The sequence below is a fragment of the Lycium ferocissimum genome, chromosome 11, assembly GCF_029784015.1.
Source record: "Lycium ferocissimum isolate CSIRO_LF1 chromosome 11, AGI_CSIRO_Lferr_CH_V1, whole genome shotgun sequence".
Classification (NCBI taxonomy): domain Eukaryota; kingdom Viridiplantae; phylum Streptophyta; class Magnoliopsida; order Solanales; family Solanaceae; genus Lycium; species Lycium ferocissimum.
Window position 1 is genome coordinate 25,154,600 of NC_081352.1, and position 16,054 is coordinate 25,170,653.

Below are 16,054 nucleotides of genomic sequence, written 5' to 3' on the forward strand. Positions count from 1 at the left end.
CATATTCATATCCATAGCATACCCGACCTTGAAGGTTCGGTGGTTTTCGCATACCCGGCCACGACAAGGCTCGGCGTCATACATACCAAAATTCTTTTATCTATCTGTAGTAACTTATCTCGTCATGCTCTCTTCCTTCCTTTATTTTTTTTCCTTGATTATCATATCTTATGTTCTACTATAGAAAACCTTAGGTCCTTTTCTTAATTGTGGCTTATATATCACAATATCATTAATAATGACTCTACCGTTAGTGCCTTTGCCTCTATTCTAATTATTAGCATCGCTATCTTTTACACTATCCCTTGAGTTATTTGCTCTCAATGTCACGCGGTCCAAAATATTCGCGAATGATTTCCAGTACAGTCTCAGATGTCTGCTCAATTCGTGTTCGCTTATTTACTAGTTATTAGACTTATTTCGGCGTAACTCTCACTCTTTGTTTTAGAGTCTATATCTGTCACATCTTAGGGTCCATCGTTTCAATCTCTACATTTGTATTCTCTTTACTCGCTCCCCCCCCCCCCCCCCCCCCCCTTTTAAGGGTTTTGCCTGTACCATTCTCAAATCCGTTGCCTCACCTTCAAATCTTGATTTCATATATATCCCTTACTATACTACATCTTATCCACGCCGTTCCCCGTAATTTATAGCTACGATAATTCATGTGTGAAGTCTTAACATACTCATCCTGTAGTTTTGCAATCAAGTAATACAACCGACATAGCAATTAGAACAAGGATGTATTTTTCTTAGCTCATCTGGTAGTTGTGAGTCAATGTCTAGATCCGCTCCAATTACCAACTTTTGTCCCATGGGAATGCTCACAATAGTAGTATGTCTAGTTACCCATACCATCCATGCAATGTCACTTGCCTTTCTTCGATACCCAGAGTTCACTTATAGCATCATCTTTCCCCTTTCTTCCCATCTCAAGTTATTCCTCTCTTTCCTATAATCGACTTATAGCAACCGTAAATGCATTTTCCCTTAAACCCGCCATTTTTGTTTTCAAGGATCTAAGTCTCATGCGCCACTAGTACCCCTTATTGCCTCATACTCTTTTACTCTTGTGTTGCACTCAACATTGATTCCGAAACCAATCATAATCATGTCGTATTTGTCGTTGCTAATAGCCTTACTTTATCGCTTTATCATCGTACGGTAAACTCGTAATTCATGGCCACATTTTTCTCTCCAACTTATTCTTTTATACACTTTACTCGTTCTGTCTTAGTGGAGAATATTCTTAGGAGATGCGTCTTCCTTTTTTTTCATAGTACGACTATTCCTTAAGCACGCGTACTTCGTATATCTCCTCTTCCTTCTATACCCGTACTTATTCCTTTACATTCTTTCCTCCTCAATTTATCTCATTACCTCCCTTTTTATAATCAATTCTTTATTCCTCGCACAAGGAATCCTATTCTTAACTCGCACCGCTTTGTCCTTTAGAATATATTGCCCTTATACACTCCGTTCTCAATCACTCATTGCTGGCCTTCTCTTCTTTTCACAATAATTCCGTCTACGGTTCCCGCAATCTCTTTTAAATTCCCGGGAGAATTTCGGCAGGTTTCTCTTATAAACATAACAATCCCAAACCCGCACATAGCCCAATAAAAACACGTCCCATGCCTTAATAGGACATATATCGGACACACATAATATGCAACTCAAATACACACACAAGATCACTTACCATTAAAGGATATAAATAATAGAGCTTGTCTCATAAGTTGTGCCTCGCACACTTGGTCTAGAATTCCAATATATATACATACACATATTATTATATATATATATTTTTTTTTCACACACCGTCAATCAACTTACTTGTAAATCACGATTCCGCTATCACTAGGTCACGTTAACAAATATAGTCATCTCAATTTGTTGGGTTGGTTCAGATTTTTTTTTTCACCTCAACACAATCATCACATCGGGAGTAATATATGACAGCATAGCACCCAAATCAATCGGCGCATGCATATCGTAAGAGATTAATGAAAATATACCTGGGATAATATCAGAGGGATACTCAAGATCCTGTCGCCCAGCTAATGCATAAGTATGGCGCTGGGATCCACTCAGGCTGGGCATTTCTCTTTGATCTCTTATCACCACCTCGCTACTATCTCGCGCCTCCGACCTAGGAGGGCGTACCGATGATGAAGAGCCGCTACCACTCCCGTAGACCGAACCCTATCTTTACCACGTAGCGATGGACAATCGCGCCTAAATGGCCGGCCGAGCACAGCATAACAAACATCCGAACCCAAGCGGCACGGTCCCGAGAATGTAACTTTATGCATTGACTACATCGTGGTACGGTGATCTCATCCGGCTTGAATTACCCCTATTCCGAGAATTGGGAACTCTGAGACTCTGGGGCAGCCTAGAATTAGTAGATCCATCAAACACGGGTCCAAGAAACTATGGAGGAGCGCTAGTTGTTGAACGAACTGAGTGCCTGGAGAATTGTTGTCTCGGAGCGCCCCTAAACTCATGATCAAACCCTGGAGAATTAACTCTCTTTCTTCGACCCCTGTTACCGTGGTCCACATCCTGCTGCTGAGCTTGAACGGCTACTAACTGGGTCAGTAAAAGAATGGCTTGTCTCATCTCTTGGCCCGAGGCATCTAGAGGAGGGACTGGGGGTACGGGAGCTAAAATTGAGACTCCCCTCTGATCCTCTAAAGTGGGCGAGGTACGGGAAAACCGAGATAGGACCTTATTTTGGGGTTCACTCTCCTCCATATCCGTAGATGGCCCCCATTCCAGCCCTTCTGCAATCACTGCCTTGCCCTTCCGGGGCTCAAAGTACTTTTCCTTTCATCAACTTTGCTGAAATCATAAACGCACCATTAGGGAGGGAAAAATCTTATAACATGGCTCTATAGCACGATCTAGTAAGAAGAAGAATGGTCATTTTTCCTAAATGCCCTGTAGCCTCCTATTTATTAGTGTGGCGCGCAACACACCATAAACAAGACTCTACTAGACACGGCTCGTAGACACTTCCTAGGACTGAACTGCTCTGATACCACTTTTGTCACGACCCGACTAGGGCCATGACGGTACCCGGGGCTAACCACCGAGCACCACTCATTCTATTACCCATCGTACCCATCAAGCGTTTATTCATTAATTTTTTATGCTCATAATCATAGAAAAATCATTTTCATTTAAAACATAATTCACTTTATATACATAAGCCCTTCGACTATCAAAATAATATACATACGATGGGAAGGACATCGCGAGACCATACTACCCACACATACGTATCTACGAGCCTCTACTAGAGTACTAGACATAGGGACGGGACAGGATCCCGTCGTGCCCAAAACATATATATACACAAAAGAAAAATCAATGGCACCTCCGAGACAATGGTGTGCTCTCAAAAGTCCGCAATCGGCTCCTATGAACTGGGTCGCCTCCCCGTCTACCCGTGGGCATGAACATAGCGTCCAAAGAAAACGGACGTCGGTACGAACATTGTACCGAGCGTGTAAGGCATCAATAATAATAAACATGATAAGAGATAAGGGAATATAAGATAAATATAACCTCGCTTGATTTTCATAATAAGTGCATTTTCATCATTCACATATACGAAATCCCATATATCATTATCTCTCTAAAGATACACTTGTCCTACATCCACATGCTTATATATGCAATAATTTACAATGCGGTACGCCCACGTACCCGGCCATATAGGCTCGGTATCATCCGTCCGGCCCTCCCGGGACTCGATAATATCCGTACTCGGCCCTCCGGGACTCATACTATCCGTGACATGTCCGGCCATCTAGGACTCGATGCTATCCGTACTCACCTATATTTTTATCATGGGACTCGATGCTATCCGTATCATATTCGGGACTCGATGAACTATCATAAAAAAAAATATATCGTATGATAGGCTTATATATCTCATAAACTTAAAAATCATATTTATGGAATCTCTTACCTTTATCATCCTTAGAACATTACCGTACATCTATCATTTGTCAAGCATACCATTAGAACATTAACGACAACCTATGGCAATAGTCGGGTGACATAAGGTCGAGAACCCCGATTACATTATGGAGTAATCATAATCATCATATCTCACCTTGAAGGGACTAACGTTTTAAGGTGAGTGTACACAAGAAAAGCATCAATGGAACCATAATTAGAATCATTAACTTCATGGGCATCATATCTCACTTTAGGATTCTTTAGACTTAATTCATCATCATCAATTATCATACTCGTGTCTTACCTCTTTTCTTTATCTCATACATATGTAGCTCCTTATAGTCATAGACTCATCATCATCACTATCGTGCTCATAATATATCTCTTATCTTTATCTCATATGACTATTCATGAACATAGACTCTTGGTTCTTCGGAATGTAGGAGATTCATGGAGAAGGAGGGAAAATCGTGCCATAAAATTCATGCCTAAAAAGGAAGGGACTAACATCATAAGGTGGATCTAGCAACAATGAATAATATCAAGGAATCGTATGAAGGTCATTAGCTTTGTAGAAACATCATATCATGAGCTTTAGGGTCTCTAGACTTGGGCTCATCATCATATTCATAACATACCTCTTAACTTTATCTCATGAGAGCTCTTTATAACGTAGACTCATCATTTCCGATACATACATATATGTAGAGAAGTCATAGAAAGATAGGAAGATTCATACCATAGAGTCATGCCTTAGAAAGAAAGGACTAGCCTTACATACCTCTTTCGTTAACAATTCTATCGCTTGATTGTTCTCTTCAATGCTCACGTTTCTACCTTCAAGAAAGTTCGCATCAACATTAGCTAATCGATTATAAGAACGTGCTTACTAAAGCTAGAGAAAATTGAACAGCATTTCCTTTGTTTATACAACTTTCTCCATATTCCATATCAACTCCCAAACATCCATAACAACAATCACAATATTATAGGCAACAATCATCATTCATCTACATTATCCACATTTCACAATTTCACTTCAATTCCTCCATAATCATGGTCATAGTTCACTATTGCATTTTCTCACATATAATGCTTATCCCATGTTCTAAATGTCATTCATAACATACTTACAATAACAACATATCAATATTCATGACTCATTCCAAACTCCTACTCAAAATGTCACTATTCCCACATTCATGACCCATTTTCCATCCTCTTCTACAATCCAAGTGTTTCAACTTCTCAATACCTTAAACAACATGAAAATACCATAAAACTTACCTTAGATAGTGTAGGAGTAAGCCTTGAGTGGAAATACTTCTCTTGCACCAAAACCCTAGTTCACTTCCATATGAATTTCTTGGCTTGGATGAACTTCAATGTTTTTCATACACTTGATTCTTGTTGGTTTGATGAAGTTGATCATAAATTTCTCTTGGATTCTTGTATGGGAAGTGAGGATAGTGCTTTAGAGAGTTCTTGAGGTGAGGAGAGGGAAATGAGAAGATGGGAAATGAAAATAATGAACTTGGGTCCCTTATTTAAAACTCAAAAAGCTGTCCCGACATATTTATACGGACACACATACGGTCCGTACAATTTATACGGTCCGTATGTGTGACCGTATAATGGTTCCAGTGGAGGCTCTTCTCTGGACAGGTTATACGGCCATACATACGGCCCGTATCTTTTGTACGGTCCGTATAGTGGACCGTACAATCCATTGTTTTTTCGAATCTCGTTCTCGTCGACTCGTTTGATCCCCAATCCTTTTGGAACCTTCTTAATACTTGTTAAACACTTCATTAACAATCTAAGGGACGTTATAGCTCTTCTCCAAAACATAATTAAGCCATCAATAATTCGCTACTCATAAATCCTTCCCGATACATAACGTATACCTCGCCTTCTCTTGGCCAACTTTCTCGTCTAACCTCGAATGTCTTTGAAACCATAATTAGGGTCATCAAATGTCATTCCTTACTTATTGAAATATCGTATACTTCGTGCTCTTCGTTAGCCTATTCACTGTGCATCAACGAAAAAAAATTTCGAGGTGTAACAACAAGCCTCTACATGGAGTGCATAACATCATAAATATGAGATAGGACCCCACCAAGCCCATACATGTACAGAAAAGAATAATACCAGCTGAACTGCAACTTCGAAACAAATGGAGCGCTCCTGTACAATCACTGATGAAGCAGCCTAGGGGTCTGGTCCGTCTACCTGTCTACCTGTGAGCATGAACGCAACGTCCACAAACAAAAGGATGTCAGTACGAATAATGTACCGAGTATGTATGGCATGAGTAGTAAAATAAGGAACGTATGAAGACAAGAGATAAAAGAAAGAGATCAATTTCTCACACCGCGCCACGCTATAGTTGGCCGAGCAGACACGTAGATGTGCACGACCTTTGCGGCTGGCGAGGTTATGATATTACCTCGGACGCGGGTTTCCCCAGGGACGTGAGAGATGATGATGATAACACCGAACCTAAATAGCGGGAAGGATACCTATATATATATATATATATATATATATATATATATATATATATATATATATATATATATATATATATATATATGTATAAAGCATGCATGAGAGCCCAAATGAAAGCTATAACTCTATTGGAGTGACGTAAGGTCGGTAAACCTCCGATTTCCATTATGGAATCATCATCATCGCTATATCTCACCTTGAAGGAACAACTACCATAAGATGAGATCAACAACAATGAATAAAATCAATAATCATATGAGAAAGATCAATAATCATGGGACAATTATCGACAATATCATATGAACCTCAAGAATCATAAGCTTTAGTATTTCTAGAAATGGAATCATCATAAAGACATTTGTATGTATGCTCGTATCAAAGTGATCATGACATAAGAAGGAAAGGGTTAGCCTTAACATATCTTTTCGTCTCCTTAACTACTTAATGTTTTCCTCCCAAGCTCACAAATCTACATTCAAGAGGATTCATGCTAGAGTTAAGTCTTGAAAACACTCATAAGTTCAAACTAGAGTAATTAGTGAGCTAGCGGAATTTAGGCAGCACTTCCCCTATTTTATCTACTTCCACCAAATTCCCAAACACTCCCAAACAACAATAACAACATCAATAATACCATAATCAAAAGATTTCATTCAAACTAAACTCACTTCAATCCCAAAACTTCTTTTCATAATCAATCTATAACAACAACTTCAACACAACCTCTTATACACTTGTATACGACACTTCTTTAACATCATTATTATCCCTCATGACAAGATTATGCTCAAAATATGCTACTAATTATAGCTCAAGTTAATTTATAACTCAAAATATCATCAAATTCATATTTGAACTTTTTCTCCAATTTCTCCTCCCCAAATTTTAGCATAATTACCAAATAAACTCATAAGCATGAAACTAGGATGAAATCTTATCTCAAAATTCAAGAACACTTCAACTTCCAAAGTCACTTCATCTTAAAATTATCCTTCAAAGCCTTTACAAGAAGAAGGGTCAAATTTAAACCTCACTTTGTAACCCTAAGTGCTTTGATCTTCACTTTGATCCTTTATTATGGCTTAGAAATCTGTTGGAATATGTTTGGAGAAGTTTCTAGATCTCTCTTGAACTTGGGAGTGTTTAAAATGACTAAAATGAAGAGGGGTCGTCGTATTTAAATTTCAAAAAATTTCACCGACTTGAATTATACGGGCCGTATAACTTGGCCGTATAATATTATACGGTCCGTATAATTTGGTCGTAAATGCCACCAAAATTTCGGCTTCCCTGAAAAATTTGATATTCTTTTTATAATATTATACGGCCAACTTGCTGGCTGTATAATATTATACGGTCCGTATAATACCACCTGAATTTTCTGTTTCTCTGTTAAATTTTGTATCCTTAAATACGGTCATATCTTAAAATACAAACCATATCTCACTCATACGACCCATACGCCATATCATCCAAAAACAACTTTTGTCAAACCTTCCCACTTTGATTCACTTATTCTTCAATCCTTCCGCAACTCACCAAACACGAATTTAAGCACTTATAAACATAAGTTAAACATGTCCAACCTCATATATCCTTGAAACGAATCTCGGTGTCCAAAACTAAGACACCAACGTACTACGAATCTCGATGCGCAAAACTACAAGGTGTAATATATCGGGGGTTGGGATTAGATATAACTCGATAACCCCAAACCTAATACAAGTTTTCTAGACTCGATAACTGTAAAACATAAAATCTATTCTACAGCTTCTTCAGTCGTCTTCTTGCACTAGGGACGCAACCCCATATTCTAAAATAATCTTGGATATAACTTTTTAATTAATATTCTGAATTCTCCATCTGTGGGTGCGAAAAACTTCTTCTTGGTAAGACCTGGGTATTTATAACTTTGTAGCTCCGTAGGTCGGATGACAAAACCTTCTTCTTATTGGACACACATAAGGTTTTGTGTTGTATTTGGATTCCTTCCTTGTTGAGTTAGCTTCTTTTCTTTGTAGAAGGCTTACTAATCTCGACAATTATGGCAATGAATCTTTCATACTTGTCCACCAAGTCTTTACCACAATTCTTCTACAAATCCTTGTTGCTACAGGATTTGTTTGGAACATGTTCACGAAAGTCGTTTCGGCTACTCCGATTAGTTCATCTATGACTATCTATATTGTTAGCTGGAACATATTCATGTACCTATTCCACCAATCACTTTCATTCTTCATTCATCGTTGAACTTCTTCTGAGATCTTGGCTAGAACATGTTGACAGACCTATTTCACATAACTGTAAGATCTGTGTCTGCAACTGGTCTCTCCACCCCTTCACTACTGATCACTGCTAGGTCATTCATCTATTGTACTTGATGACCTATGATCATCTCTCTTCTGCATATGATGACTCTTGGTATAGAACACGCTTGCCTGCTTGTTCTACTTCTTCATTGAACTTCTTCTTCACTGAGTCATCTATCTCTCTCTGTGTCTCTCCCTTTTGCTGCCTTGTTCAATTGTTCTATTCGTTGAATCATTTATGCTGCATACTGAACATCTCTGTAGGTTGGGTCACTTCTTTCTCTGTGCTATTCTGATTGTCTGTATCTGATGGAACATGTCTATGAACCTGATTCATGTGCATCACTTGCAACTGTCTCTGTGATCGGGTCTTTGGACTTGTTCAATGTACACTGCATTCTTGCTCATTCAAACAACTAATCTCTTGTGTTTGGAACTTCTGCTTCATTGTGCATTCTTACATGTATCTAGACCTGGTTTATCTTCTTCATGGTATCACTCATTGTTTGCTCGTTTGTCAATCATCAAAACTCGTATATGCATTCTTGACACCTAATTTTTGTCCTGCAATAATTTTATTAAATTATTCGCTGTTCTTGAATCACAAACGGAGTGAAATATACATTTTACAAGCCAAAAATGATTTTACAAAATTATTCCGATGACATTTTTCCATTTCATTTGCCAAAATATTTTTCAAATATATATTGTATATTATCTTGAGTATTTTGTATATTTTTTATAATTTTCAAAACATATTTGTCAAGATTTAATTCAAGAAATAGTTAAAACAATTATTTAAACTATTAATATCAAATGGATAAATATTCTACTCCATTAAATCAAGAAAATTAATTAGTTAAATAGATAATCAATATGTCTCAATTATATAAGTTATTGGGCTATAATCATAATTATTTCCAAAAAATTGATTATAATTGATTTTCCGTTAATTGCATGAGTTAATTGTGGTTATAAAGAGAATAGTCAATTTGATTTCTACGCTTTAATTGTGGCTATAATCGAATAGATAAAATTATTTTCCTGTCTATCAATTATGGTCATATTTGAAAGGGGTCAATTTAGTCATCCTTTCTAATTAGGCTATAATAGAAATGATTAGTAATTTTCAAATGGCTATAATTAAAATAGTTGATTAGTTGCTACTTTTAAAAGCGTTATTTGTTAAATTAATTTATAGCCAAATTACCCTTCTTATATATATATATATATATACACACGTATACAAGAGTATACATATGTATATACATATGCATTTGGGACATTTCCTTAAAGAAACGTGCTCAGGTCCAATAAGTGGACCGAGATCGTACTATTTCTCCTTTTCTCAGCAATATACCAAACGACCCTTGAATATAAACATCGTGCAAACATAGTGTTTGTATTGTTGAAAAGGTTTTTCGTAACCCTAGCCACCTCTGTACGCTCCACCTTGTCACGATTTTTGCCGGATTTGGCAAAGTTTCATACGTGTGTTGCTTTTCTCAGTTGTTGCCAAGTCGTTTGGGGCAAGAGCAATAATTACTTTTGCCTTCTCTCCTTAATATCACCATTGAACAACCTCAAAGGTGAGGTTTCCCTCTCTCTCTTTGCTTGGCTTTTTCTGCATTTTTCTTAATGGAATTTGTTAGGTTGTGATTTCAAATACTCAAATCTGATTGGATAGTCACACAGTCCCACATCGATTTTAAGCATGAAACTTTAGAATTTGGGGTTCTATATAAAGAACCCCCAATTCCACATTATACACACACACAGATATACGAAAATACTTGCATATTTTTAGGAAGAACCTATTGTAGGTTTTACACTGATCTTGTGCGGGTACACTTAGGGTTTTGATTTGCTCAGAACTCTTTTTAGTCTAAATTTGGTTTGTGTTTCTAAAATTCTTTTGATTTCTTTGTGTTTGGCGTGGCTGTGAGGTGTGGAGGAAGCTCAACTCTATTCTCGACCCAGGCTACCATCACAAAAGGTAAAATCCCTTCATTCCTTTAAATTATTGTTTCATTTTACTATTTTTTTTTTGTGTATTATGTGTTTATTTACCTGTTTAGCTTAGTTTTTGTATTAATTAAGTTGTTCCCTAGTCATTTAGTAGTTTGCTTAGTGCCGGGTGGTAGATTAGTTCAAATAATGTTAATAGTTACACCTAGCATTGTTCAAGTCTCCTTTATGTCTTGGTCAACATATTTAGTGATTGTCTAGTGTGATATGTCCGCTGGTTATGTTTGAATATGGTAGTTGACTAGTTTTGATCTTGCTTAAGTATAGTAGATACCTTATTTAAAAAGGAAAACACGGACTAATTAGGCTAAGAATGTGAATATCATTTCAAAAAATGATGTGTTTGTTTCAGTAGTTTTGAATAAGCAATATTTTGTGATCCTGCCTCTGTTGTGTCACACAAGTTCAAAAATCATCAATATATGTGTCAAATGAATTATAAGTCTATATGTTTAAGTCACCATGTCAGGCATCACCTTCATCATGTTACAAACATGTTCAAGTTTGACTAAATGTGTTCTTCATGAAAATGTAAACCTGCTAATTGCTAAATACACTGTCCTAAACTTGAAGCTGTTACTTGTCTTAACTTTTGTTATCCCATGTTTGTCCTTATTTAAAAGAAAGTTTAGTTTTGGCACAATGTTGTTGCTTTGCCTAAAACAGTCCAAAAATCCTTGAATACTTGTTGACATCTGGTCCTAGGTAAGAAAAATTGTATTTTATGAACTTGTCATTTTGGTTTTAGGTTTAAAACCATTAATTGTGTTCATCTTAGCTTCAATAGTCTGGTCTGAGGAATTTGCCTATAAAGTAACAACTTGTTTTATTAATGAGTTAGAGTCAGCAGGAATTGGTGTGAACATAAAAAATGTGAGACAACCTGTTAATGGTTCGAGTGTGCAGAGAAATGAACCTTAGGGCTTGAGTCCAATGCTTGTGTGCCTTTAGATAACAGAACAAATGCTCACCTGGTGGGGCTAAGTTGGTTGGGTGCCTGTTTAAATACATGTTGAAATGAATTCCTGTGTCAAGATTGTTTCATTGGTGAATTTGCCTTGTTGTCTTGTATGACCAATAGCTATGTATGCATGATTCTTGTGTAACCCCCCCCCCACCCCCCCACCCCCCACCCCAAAAATCATGTTTAAGGAAGTAGCCCTCATATGTGTTGTATGATAATACATGGTTAAGAAACTCGTTCAAGATCACTTTGCGACTTTAATAAGTATACACATGTTTACTATGTTAAAAGAATTGACCAAAGGCATGTTAATGCATTGTTGAGTATTGAGAAGAACTGATAATCTGATAATGGTTAAGAGTCTTAAAGAGTAAAACTGTTGAACTTCTTTCATGTAGTTGAACTAATGCTGCTTATCTAAGGTTAAAAAAAAAGGAAGTTGTCTTGATCACTTAAATGCAAGAGGACTTAAGAGGCGTCACTTAGTTGTGATACAACAAGAGTGATTTACCTAGGGCTGCGGAAAAGTTACGAAAGGCTTTGAGTTTATCTACTCAACCTAGTACTACTTATCCTAGGTTGCTGGGGTTCCTCTTGTTGAAATCATAGCTCTATGGGATCCTCCAAGGCCTCAGTAAGCCTTTAAAAGATGCCTATGTATGTGTATATCTAGTACATTAATATAGAACTGGTGTGAAACCCTCTGCTTACCTTCCTTTCTCTTAAGTGTTGAGCTGGTGCTATATGATATACCTGGGATATTTAAGATGTACACAGACCATGTCTACCTTATCGTATATTAGGTCATATCTTGTATCTTGATGGAATATCAATGATGTTTTACTTAAAATGTTCGGGTTGGTCATGATTTGGCCCTGTCCTTTAAAAGCTATAACTTTATAATCAATCTGGGCTTCTCTGGCCATTATTGGCATACCACCGTGTATCGGGCCTCTATTCTCATTCTTTCTCCTTTAAGTGTAATTGGGGTTGCTATTTTCTCATTTCAAAACTCTTGGGCTTGTCTTCGTTAATTTCAGTAGCAATGTTGTGATATAACTGATGTACATGCTTATATAGATTATCATGAGTTAGTATTGTGTCATGTTGATTATCATAACTAAGTTAGGTGCCCTCTAATTTTTTTCCTTTTCCTTTTCCTCCTCTTTGCATGAAATACACTGAAGAGGGCCATTTGGGCCAAGTACATCAACCATAAGGTGTTAGGCCTAAGGTCTAACAGCTCCTCCTTTCTTCTATCGAGTCCGAACCAGCTTGAAGGCCCAACTATGGATGAAAATGGCAACTGGTGGGCTCGGTAGGCCCACCAACCTTACTCCCTCTTTTTTTTTTTTTTTTTTTGTATATGTTTTGCATATTGTATTTTGTAAAAGAATGCTCTTACATACTGAAACCCGAATGGATATGAACTTACACATTTTAGCCAAACAATGCATATATCGTTTAGAATGGATAGGAACCCGTTACCTTTTCAAAACCAAGACCCAACAAAAGATAAAGGAATAATGCCTTCAAGAGTTGAAACAAAAATGGTCTTTCCCAAGTCATTTGCTTGATTTTTGCAAAAACTAGAAACGAAATAGTGAGTATGTATATGCTATTTTGAGAACCAAATTAACGTTTTTAAACACTGATTTCTGGAAAACCATAAAGTGTTTTAGAAACAAAATGGACTTCGAAACTGCAAAACAGCTTAAGGATTTTTACAAATCTTTTTGGGCCAAGCCCAACCTTAAGTTAATTAAACAAAGGAAAATACACTTAAACTTTAGTCTATAGAAGGGTTTTAAAAGTAGTATATTGTTGACCTTCAAATGTTTAAAATGGATAAAGTATGCTATTTGAAAAAGAAACATTTTTATATATACTTGTATAGACCCATGGCATATTTACAAAGGAGATATACTCAAACTTTTTCAAATAAAATTTATAAGGACTAAAAGGCATAACATTGGACCAAGTTAGTTGAACTCTACTTAAGAGAAATCTTAAGTGTGTTTTGGTCCGGAAATGAAATGACTTTAAAACCTTATATACATTTTTCCAAGGAAAATTCAACTCGTTTCATCTATAAATGAAGGATTTTTTGCCAAACTGTTTTATGATATGCCATGATAAGTTATACAAGAAATTAAACTCTTTTAAGCAAATAATTACAATAATCACACATTGAAGCTCGAAGGTCAACCGTATTCTACGGATCCTTAATACTAGGGTGCTAAAAACCTTCCCTAGGGGATCACCAGAACCCTTACCTCGAACTCTGGCTTAAAAGGATTTATCTTTGTTTGAATAAATCCTTTAACTAGGTTTTTCACCGTTAATAAATTAGGTGGGGACTCTAAAAAATACAAAAGTCCAATAGAGTCCACAACCTCGAAATAGCTTTTATGCTTCACGTAAAAGTGAACTGTAACATGCATTATTCTACCTAATGCCAACAATGAATAAAGACGAATAGTTGATATTGACTTCATTAAAGATGACATTACATAGAACTCAGGGGACCATTCTGTAATTACTAAAACTTAGTTTTTAGTGAATTGGATATTTAATTAGTTTGTTAGTTGGTTAGTGAGAAGAATGATTAGTTGTATAAATACGCTTCTACTGATCAGTTTCAGTCAATGAAAGTAGTTTTCAATTCCACAAAATATCTTCTTCTCTTCGTCTCTATGCTCTCGATTGCATGAGCTTCATTCTCCATGAATGAAGTAATGTCATCATGGTATCAGAGCAGGACAATCACTAGAGTGATTAGCTGATCCTGAATTGAAGTTCTAAAACAAACAATTGAGAGATGTAACAATGGTTGTGGACAATACATTTCAAGAAAACTGAAGTCATAATCATCCACTGTACCTTATTTCAATTGATAACTCTAGTGCGATTTTGATTGCATTACAGTTAACCGATGCAGAAAACTATTCCATTTGGAGTCGTACGATGAGAATTGCTATCCGAGGTCAAAACAAGCTAGGGTTCATCGACAGGACTTGCAAAAAGGAGAGCTATGGTTCAAATCTGACCGATTTATGGGAAAGATGCAATGCAATTGTACTTTCATGGATAATCGAACTATGTTTAGAAGGAATTGGTTAGAGGAACCATATACTCAAGTGATGCAACAGAAGTTTGGAGTGATCTCAAAGAGAGATTTGATAAAGTAGATGGATCAAGAACATATCAATTGTACAAGGAGATTGCAACAATTCATCAAGGTACTAATACAGTCTCTGCATACTTCTCAATATAGAGAGTATGTTTTGGTAGAATTTGATAGTATAGTACCTTTTCCTGGTTGTGACTGCCTTAAGACTCGTGATTTCGTGAAGTTCATGAATGACCTAAAACGGTTTCAATTTCTAATGGGATTAAACAACACCTATGAACAAACTAAGGCACATATTCTTATGATGACTCCTCTTCCTAGGATTAACAAAGCTTACTCAATGCTAATTGAGAGGGAAAGTCAGAGGAACATGGTAAACAAGAAGTCTGGGAATGATATTACTGAGTTGATTGTATTACTTGCTCTAAGGAATGGGACTGCATAGAAACACAAAAAGAATTATAATCCTCACTATGATCCAAATGTACAATGTGATATTGTAAACTAAAAGGACACACTATGGAGGTGTGTTACAGGCTTATGGGATATCCTCCTAACTATAAGTTCAAGAAGAAAGGACCTTACCAAGGGCCTTATCAAGACAATAATCGGAATAACCAGAACAATTATCAGATAATTTTTCCTCAAAGAGAGTACAGAGGAAATACCCATACTCCTAATAATGCTATGACAACACATAGTGAACCAAGTAAATTTGAGAATACTGCCAACAACTTAAGAGGTCTTGAACAAGTTGCAAATAACTTTGGTTTTGGTATAGGATACAACAAGGAACAGTATGAGCAGATAGTGAATATACTAAACAAAGAAACCGACGTACTAGTCGCGATGCTCCAATCTCAACTGATGTTGCAGGTATTATCACTACACTTATGTTTAATGATAAACATGATGTTTGGGTTGTAGATTTTGGTGCTACAAATCATATGACATCAAAATCTAGCATACTTGATGATATGATCCTAAATGGCACAAAGATGCTTGGAAGGATGTAGGACGTTTGGATAATAACTTGGGAAGAGATTGTGAAAAGTTCTACACTAAGTGGCTAAAAGCGCAAAGGGCTAAAAGTACAAATTATGGCTATAGGATGCAAATCATGGCCAAGAA

General features: G+C 36.7%; 1 long non-coding RNA gene across 1 annotated transcript; it reads left to right on the forward strand.

The window, feature by feature from the left end:
- Positions 1-10,392: 10,392 nt before the first annotated feature.
- LOC132036145 (uncharacterized) lies at positions 10,393-13,242 on the forward strand. The gene is made up of 2 exons (XR_009409528.1): positions 10,393-10,794; positions 12,978-13,242. It is a non-coding gene; the product is annotated as an uncharacterized LOC132036145 (long non-coding RNA).
- Positions 13,243-16,054: the final 2,812 nt, after the last annotated feature.